General features: G+C 40.0%; 1 long non-coding RNA gene across 1 annotated transcript; it reads left to right on the forward strand.

Annotated features, from left to right (window-relative positions):
• Window positions 1-2,938: 2,938 nt before the first annotated feature.
• LOC149869044 (uncharacterized) lies at window positions 2,939-8,957 on the forward strand. Its single transcript, XR_016441064.1, has 3 exons — window positions 2,939-2,982; window positions 5,802-5,958; window positions 8,898-8,957. It is a non-coding gene; the product is annotated as an uncharacterized LOC149869044 (long non-coding RNA).
• Window positions 8,958-9,294: the final 337 nt, after the last annotated feature.

Consider the following 9,294-nt stretch of genomic DNA (forward strand, 5'->3'; position numbering starts at 1 on the left):
AGTATAGAGAAGATAGATTGAGAACTTTTCTTCTTCCTGTCTCATTAAAAGGAACCTAAGAATGTAACAAATTCTGTTACTTGTATGTAAGTAAATTCCTAATTATTTGAGGCAAGAATGATACTTATCAGGGAATGCAGAATGTCTTTTGTGGGGCTCTTGTAATACAGGATGTAGACCCACATAACAGATTAACCCTTTCAAAATACCAGCAATTGGGAACCAGCTCAAAGTTGTGTCAAACCCCTGCCAAGGACAGGATTGGGAGCCTGATCAAACTTTTATCTTGTCCAGTGAAATAATTCCATTGTTCCTCTGTCAGAGGTGTTGATTTAGGGAGAATAACCAGGTTATAAATGGAACACAGCCTACATAAAACTTCTGTTATCTTAATCAAATTAATCATAGCTAAAGTTAGTATCGACACAGTGCAGGGGAAAGAGTAGAATATTCAATTGCCCAGAAATCAATTATTCAGTAAAGCCAACAAGCCTGTCTGTCGAAACTTATGTGACAACCAGCTTACAAAAGTTATTGAACAAATGGAAGAGGAAATGGGGATTAAGATAGCAAACTACAAGTAACAATACAAACATTTACACTCTAATTTCCATAAGAATTCATAACAAAAACTCTCAACTTTATGCATTAGTCATGCAAACAAATTTAAAATGCTTTTCTAGATACAGTTACACTTTAAAAGAGTGTAAATCATAGGAGCATGACTGTTACAAGATAAAGATATCTGGTATAAGTAAAGATCAAGTACAAGAAGTTCTAGATAGTGAGTGGGCTTTTAACATGAGTGCCATAGATAGTAATGAAATATGTGCTTCACTTTTACACCATGTGTTTAGCATTTATTTTCGTGCTCCTTTGTCAGAACTCCATTTCAGTGATCTTTTATACAAGCCAAAAAACACATTTCTAATGTGTTTTGTTTTATTTTATTTTTGGCTAAGATGATAGCTCACAGGTTGAAGACCTGTATGTGTTACATTATGAAGCTTGTGAGGGTGTCATATTTAGTTTCCAGCCTAATCTATATTCAGTGAACCAGTAGGTCTGTCAAAAAAAAATATGATTTTTTTGATCTATTTTTTTTGGTTTGTTTTTGTTTATTTCAAAATTTAAACCAGTTTTATTGTGCTAACTTTTAGATCGTTTGAGTGATGACCAGTTTATATGTCCTTACGATGTTCTTGGAAAAAGGGCTTTAGTCTTGATAGGTCCTTTCACTACTACTATCATGTAAATCTGACCATCTTAAACTAATATTTCTACAAGCCTTGAAAACATTTGGAACCGAATACTGCAGCATCCAGTTGCTCAATGCCTTTGGGTCTTCTTGAATTTACACCTTGGCCTCTGAAATATGTAAACTGCTGCATGGGCAAACTTAAGTTTGGGATCTATGAAAGCCAACATATGGGAATCCATCTAAGGAGGCCAACAAATATCACATCCCTCTCCTGGGTGCTTTAACTTCAGCACTCTACACAACCTTCATGCATTTTTGGGCTTCAGAGAGATGCTTACATAAAATTCACATTCCTGATTATTTTGGAGTCAGGCATCTAAGCCAGGCTTTCCTTACAAATAATTGAGGAGGGTGTTAAACCTACACCTTTACCTTATCTCCTTTTTTATATAGAAAGCTGAACCTTTGTTTTTCAGGTGAATATCCTAATCAATATGCTGTAAGCCTGGGTTGTCTCAAAGCCCCTGCTTGAAAGTTTGCCACCTGGTATGTAATTAATAAGGATTTGTCAGCTAGAGAATGTGAGCATGACTATAGCCTAAAGTTAAGATGCTTCCTTGAAAAAGGAAGAACTGAGTTCCAGTCCCTGCTCCAATTAATCTTTCAGTGTTTTATATTAAGCATTCATTCGATTTTAGTATTTCTAGCCCCAAGTCAAACTGATTTTGAGTTACAGCCCATTAAAAGCTATCCTGAACAATTACTGTGCTTTGTTTCAATCCCTTGTAGACTGAAGAAGTTTGATGCTGTCCTTTTGATGTTAAATCTCCTTGAAATACACAGAGCAAGCTGTATTTGGTGGAGGAAAGAGTGCTGTAGTTGAGTAAAATCATCAAAGATTTAATTTAATTGGAATGGTTTTATACCATGTGTGAGTGACAGACTGTCAGACCTCAAGATCATCAGCAGAAGTGCTAAGCCAGATCAAGCAGGTTTCCTTTAAGAATTCTTCAAAAGCTGAGTGAGTCTTTGAGATGAGAGCACTAGTGGTAGGGACAGCTAATCCTGCAGGGAAAAGCTGGGGAAGTAAACCAGCCTGGAGGGAAGCTGGAGGGCTACTCTTGGGAAAATACTTCACAGGCTATACTTGAAAAAAATGAACAATGCTTGTCTACATTGTCAAAGCACCATGCTAGGGGACATTGGAGTAAAGCATGACTTACCTGCTCTACAGGCACTAGAATTAAAGAATGTAATGTATCTGCTTTTAGTGTGCTGCGGGGTATGCCTTCATGGTTTTCTATGCCTTTGCTGTGTAGGTGTGTTCTACCATATATCTACCAAGGAATGAGTAGAGGTAAGAGAGTAAGCTTTTTGCTTTGTATGCAGAACAGCATGCAAATTAGACAGGGAGCACAGGTTTTGGTGTTGGATGATATATGGAGTATAAAATGCAATATATACGGGTCATTTTCAGAAGACATGATTCATTCAAAACTCATGTTAAAGATTCAGCAAGTAAGTGCTTAGCTCTTCCAGATAATTACCAAATATAACTAATACAATAAGTCTTTCTATTCTGGCTACCAGTCAAACACAGTTCTCTATTAAACTTTAAAGAGGAACAGGCTTGCTTTAGACATCAACTAACCTGATTTCTGCCTTTATTTTAGTGCAATTTAAGAAGGATGTGGATATACTAGAGAGGACATAGAAAAGAGCAACAGAGATGATGACGTGGTTGAAATGCAAGTCATGTGAGGGAAGGCTGAGAGAACTAGGTATGTTTAGCATGGCTAAGAGGAGATTAAGAAGGAGTATGATAGCAATTTCCTAATACTTGAAAGCTGCCATAAAAAAATATTTTCCTGGCGAGGGCAGGACACAAGGAATGACTTTAAAATACAGCAAAGCCGCTTTGGAGTAAATATCACAAGTAAACTTCCTAGTTGTCAGAACAGTAGGGAAATAGAACAAGCTGCCAAGGGAAGCTGTTGAATCTACTTTATTGGAGGAGTTTTTCAAGTAGAGGCTAGATGGATAGTTTAGGAAAAGTACACACCACATTTGTGCAAGGGATTAGAAGAGGTGACCCTTGAAGTCCCTTCCTACTAAATTAAATTTTTAAAATTTCTAGAGTTAAGTTAAAAAAATAATAATAATAAAAATAAGGCTATAAATTCCTAGCCACTGTGATTATGAAATATGCATTACTTGAAGGTAATGTTGTATCTTTTTTGGTTTCCTAATAGTGAAATTCTCAAAGGGGAGCTGTTTCAAAGGAGTTTCAAAGAACCAAAAGAGTTGCTTCCTTTGGTCAAGACCTCAGCAATACATGGTCAATGTTAAATTTGGTACATGGGATAGGTGACTATAGATGTATCTGGCTGGGGGGCAAGCTGCTGGCAAGCCCTGAGCTGTCAGGGGCCCTGGTGCTTCCCTCCGTGAAGGTGGCCCCCCCCCGCCCCCCCAGGAATGCCTGAGCAGGGTGCTAGTGGGTCGATGCTGCCCAGGGTTTGCTGCCACCACAGAGGGAAGCACCAGGGTCTCCCCACAACTCGGGGGCTGCGCAACCTGCCAGCAGTTCTCTTTCTAGCCACAGGAGATGCAGGTAGGCTATGGCAGAAAAAGAAAAAAAAAAAATTAGGCCCCTGGCTGCTTTTTGTTTTTGTTTTTTTTAACCCTCAACAGAGCCTGCCCATGCAAGGTGCCACCAGGTTGTGCAGGCCCTGAGCTGTGGGGGTGCCTAGTGCTTTCCTCTGCAGTGGCAGTGGCCCCCAGAGCTGCACGGGTGCAGTCCCAGCTTACAGGCAGTACCTGCCAGATCCAATGGTGCACAGGGCACTGGAAACCCAGATGTGTTTGGAGAAGCTTGGGCTTGGCAGGCTTCCAGCACCCCATACACCATCCCTCCCACCTTCCTGCCACCTGGGACCACCCAGGAATGGGCTGGCTGCCTTGGGAAGGTGGCAGGAGGGCTGTTGGGTGTGCTGTCAACTGGAGAAGGCAGCAGGGATGGTGCACGGGGCACTGGAAGCCTGCCAAGCCCGAGCTTCCCTGAACATGCCTGGACTTTCAGTGCCCCATGCTACCTTCTCTGGATAGGGACCTTGTACACATGAGCAATATCACTGTAATTTGTTATTTAGGAAATTTAAAAAACATGGAATCCATTTTAGTTTGCTGTGTTAGAAAGTCATTTAAATTGGAACACACCCCCGAATGTGTAAACTGTTATGAAATGTGATCGTAACATGCCATCAAATGTGTATACTGTTATGCAAGTAAATAGTTAAACGGGCAATTAAATGACTAAAAGGGGCAATTTCCTCATGTGTACAAGGGCCCTCTTATTCTATGACTATAAACTAGTCACAAGGTCAGATTTTTGACCAACTATGTATTTATATTCCTAAGCCTGTGTTTACACATGGACAGCTTTATATGTAGCCTTTTCCAGGGTGAGAAGTTTTGATTCCATTGCAGTATTCAGTCAAAGGATAACTAAACCTGCTGTATTTAAAGAAATACCTTTGCAATAAAAACTTAATTGCAAATGTTTTGCAAGTTCCAGCTAGTGTTTTATATAAGATGTAGCATATAATAAGCATGGGCATGCTCTGTAAAAGTTAGGTTTAAAGATTGTGTACCATTGCAATGAACAATGCTCCCCATTTTATGGAGTTTATTTTTTTTTTAAAAATCCTCAATATTTATTGGTTGGTTTATTAATTTTGAATTGGATTCTTTGTCACATGTTCAAATAGTACCTCATATTGAGGAAGATGCTTATGATCCATGGACATGTAGCAGGGATTATAGAAATGGATGTGTTGTAAAACAAATAGGTTTGCTTATATGTTGTATGCTAAAATTCCCGGAGGCTACTTGCTCCTTTCTCAAACTACTAGCCACCTTTATGGGACATGTAGGATGGATAGAATCTGCCTTTTTGAGGGAAGAGGAGATATTGCACTTCTTGAATTAAGTGTTGTAACAATCATTCTCCTTTGCCTGGAGTTGAAGCCACCCTACTGTTACTGGGTCAATACTGAATACATTCTGTTGACAGTATGGACTTCAACAAAAAAAAAAAAAAAAAAAAAGCATAAAAATATTGTAGAAGAGAAATGATGTCCCTGAAGAAATGAAAATGACAGGATCAATATGGAAACCCTTGTTCAGCTACAAATTAAAAGGAATAAGTCTTATTTACTCTTAGTCTCTCTTATGGAGGAAAAAAGGCTTTGTTTTCTTTCATGTTCTTTTTGTGTGTGTGGCTTTTGGGGGGTGGGGGATGTGTTTTGTTTTTGTTTTTTACTCCTGAAGTATCTAGTACATTTAAATAAAACCCCACCCTTCTGTTTGAAGTAAGGGAGTGAAGATATGCTGTATGTTTCTCTAGAGAATTTATTTCTTTACAGAAAGCTAAGAATAAATTTAAACTTAATGACTCTTCTCTATGCCTGGACTTTTTAAATCATTTTTTTTCAAACACCATGGGGAATAAAAAGCCTATAGTTGGACTAGTTGCTGAACTTTAAGTTGGCTTTGTTTGGGGCATGTCACTAAAAGGAAATATATTTTTTTCTCTTGGAAGTTATGTATTGAGGCCTGACACATCTTGGAGTTGGTGATTTAAACGCCTTTTTCTTCACATGGGAGGAATTCAACCTATGTTGTAGAAGGTTGCCTTGACCATAGACTACTGAAGGAACAGGAGGAATTCTTATTTGTTTTGGCCCACGTGGGATCAGGTACACTGCAGCACACTTTTCCTCTTTTATGTGTTGAGACTTGGTATAGGATTATTCTGTGTGTATTTTAACCCTTAATAATCTAGATCACTTTTCATTTTATACCATTAACAAAAGTATATTAATATAGCTTATAAAACTTAGGAACATAATTCTCTGCATTGGCTGCTGGCCTTAAAAAGAAAAAGAGAGAGGGGTCTCTATTCTAGACATTGTGGTATCCAGAAATAGACTGAAATAGTCCTATGGACTTTGCAAATGAGATGCAACAGTTAGATTTAATGTTCTCTTTGAGCCTCAAGCTGACTGTGAGGACTGAGATCAAATAATTACTTTCTCGGTCATTCACTTCCAAGGGCTACAGACAGAGTCAGAAAGACTCCTTCAGGTGAATCTTGAATCATTTCGTAAAGATAATTCACTTGGAAGGATTTGGAACATCATAGGCCATTTGGAGTCAAGTATCTCCCCGTAGGGAAAACATGCCCCCCTTCCTTCTATTTCAGATATCCAAAGGTAGAAAGGGAAATTTTCATGTGTGTGTGACTATCATTCAGTTTGACACGATTCATTTCTCTTCCTTCCTTGCAGCATGATTGCAGAAACAGTACTTCCATCATCTCAGTCTCCCTTATTGCTGATCAGTAGTAGTTATAGTATATAACTATATATATTTCTATATATAGTAGAAAATCTGAGATTCATTAACATTACTTCACACTTAATTAAGTCTCATGAGGTTAGGACATAAGAGAATCCATACTGAGTCAGACCGTAGGCCTATTTAACTCAGTGTCCTGTATTTCACAGTGGCAGAATATGGATGCAAGGAGAAGGAGTATTTAACCAGACTGATCTGTTCCAAGCCCCTCGTTCCTAAGATCTTCCAGGATTTTTGTGAGATATCAGTGGACTGAGGAGAGGATGGAGCCAGAGAGCATAGGCAGTCCCTATCTGCATTCCTTCCCACCCAGTTCTTCCCACACAGATGCCCTATTGTATTTCATAAAGGGCAGCAGCCCTACTCTTATAAGAGCAGGGCAAGTTTATTCAGTGGTGAGTCAAATAGGTGTCTTCAGACACAAGTTTCTCACATTACTAGAGTTTACGCAAGAAAATGAGGATGACATTATTAATATATCTAGGAACATGCTGCAGTGTTAGACTAGCTATTTTGCTGATGGTACACCTCATACATTCAATATGCTGATGTAACACTATATACCCCTTTCAGGAAATAAGCCTCTTCTTCACTGTTTAAACAAAATCTGGAAGTTAAAAAACAAACAAACAAAAAATAAACAAACGACAGTCTCATGCCTTTGTGTTTAAATAGATGATACCTAACAGGTTTTTCTGCTGTAGGATGCAAGTAAAGAACCAAATATATAAATAGTTTAAAAAAAAAAAGTTTGTCCCAGGTGGAGCATGACCCTGAAAATCAGCAGTACAGTGTGCTGCTGCCATGCTAATCACTGTCCCCTGACAATAACAATATTTATCAGTCCTCTGCAGTCATTTTTCTTTTGACAGAGATTTACAGTTTTCTTTCCTTATCTCCAGGCATTATTCTTGAGAGGCTCAACTTTTTGTATTTTTATCTTTTTAATGTCTGTTACTGTGCTTTTGTTCAAATATAGCTAGCCCTGTTATAGTATACTACTTCTTCTCTTTGTATAATTTATACGTGCAGTAAATCCCAACAAACAAAGATTTTGAGGGCTGTAAATGTTACAGCTTCATTAAGCTTTATTTTTTCAAACAGGAAAATGCTTTGAAGTAATAATGGTAATTTTCTGTGGTTTCTTTAAGCCTATCAAAAGATTTGAAAAGCAGATTGAAGTGTGGATCTTTTTTGCTCCATTTTTTTCATTGTTCTTTCATGTATTAATCCCTAAAGGCAGCTACAACCCTAGTATTTCATTTTTGTGCAGGATGAAATTTGAGTAGCTATCTATTAAAGCAAACAAAAAACAAAACAAAAATGATTTTCCAGAGTTGGGTGGAGGGCTGATAAAATATTCAGGCTTTATTTTTTCAAAGAAAAGGCACTACTTCTGTAGTAGCACTGGAGTGATATTGTAGCCATGATGGGTTTTTATATATATATCTAGATCTATAGATCTAGATCAAGTTATAAAACCCATCATGGCTACAATATCACTCCAGTGCTACTACAAGAGTCTACTATATATGTTTAGATATAGGTGGGATAGACTTGGGGTATGAACAAGCTTTCACATGATTTGGCTCAGGTTGGGATTGCTGTGGGCAAGTGTTTCCTGCTGGCCAGGAGGAGATGCAGGCAACTGGAGGCATGTAAGCTGGGGGTGGGATGAGACTAGCAGGTTTGCCAGGGGCAGGGGTTTGGCAGATCTGGGGTGGGGCTGGTGGGATTTGGTGGGTGAGGTTGACAGGACCATGGGTATGCTGGTCAGGGGTGTAAAAATAGCCTGTTCAGGATCAGAGGAGTAAAAATAGTATAGCCCTGAGGCTGTTGGGTAGTTGTTGGGTTATTCAGTCCAGGGCTATGCTCTGGACCTATGCAAGCATTTGCTAGGTCAGTTTAATTCATTTTAGGGTGGGTTAACCTACGCTGATCCAGATGGGGTGTGCCATTTTTAGGATGACCCAAGCCCTGCAAATGCTTACTTGCTGAAGCATTTAGCTCGATTAGAGTGATCTAAATGTAATGCTTGTACACATCCTTAGATGAGCTTTTGAATTCAATGCATTCTTCAGGTCTGCTGTTATAGTCATTAGGGGCATGCTCCAATAAAAGTGGTGGAATTGACTTCAGTGGGAACAAGAAACTGCCTTTTGTGGAGAACTTTTTTTTTTACTCTGTCCTTTGTATGATGATAAAATTTATTACAAAGTAGGGATAGAATAGTATCAAATTTAAATGAACAGGGAGCGCAAACAGGTGTGCTCTTTAGGGGCGCGCCGGAGTTTGCACCAGGGTTCGTGCAGGGAGGCGCGCGAGAGAGGCCGCAGGCAGTGGAAGAGCCAATGGCAGCAGCAGCAGCAGTTGTCTCCAGGTAAGTGCATGGGGGTGACAGCATAGGAGTTGTCATGCAGAGTGCAGCCAGGGCTCCTGCACCACTGCTGCCTCCTAGCCGAGCGTCCGGCCCTTCCCCTTCCTCGCCGTGTGCTCCCTTCCTTGCCGCGACCCTCGCCGAGGCCCCCGCGCGCCCGTGGGCACGCATCATTCCCGGGGGGGTAGGAGCACAGGCCCGAGGCCCCCATGGGCAGCCCTGTGTCGCCACAGACAGCTGCACGGGGTGGGCCCGGCTCCCCCTGCTACCCCGGGAGCGGGCGCCCCTAGCCTGGGGA

Source organism: Crocodylus siamensis, chromosome 3 (genome assembly GCF_052110815.1).
Source record: "Crocodylus siamensis isolate JL-2025a chromosome 3, ASM5211081v1, whole genome shotgun sequence".
Taxonomy (NCBI): Eukaryota; Metazoa; Chordata; order Crocodylia; family Crocodylidae; genus Crocodylus; species Crocodylus siamensis.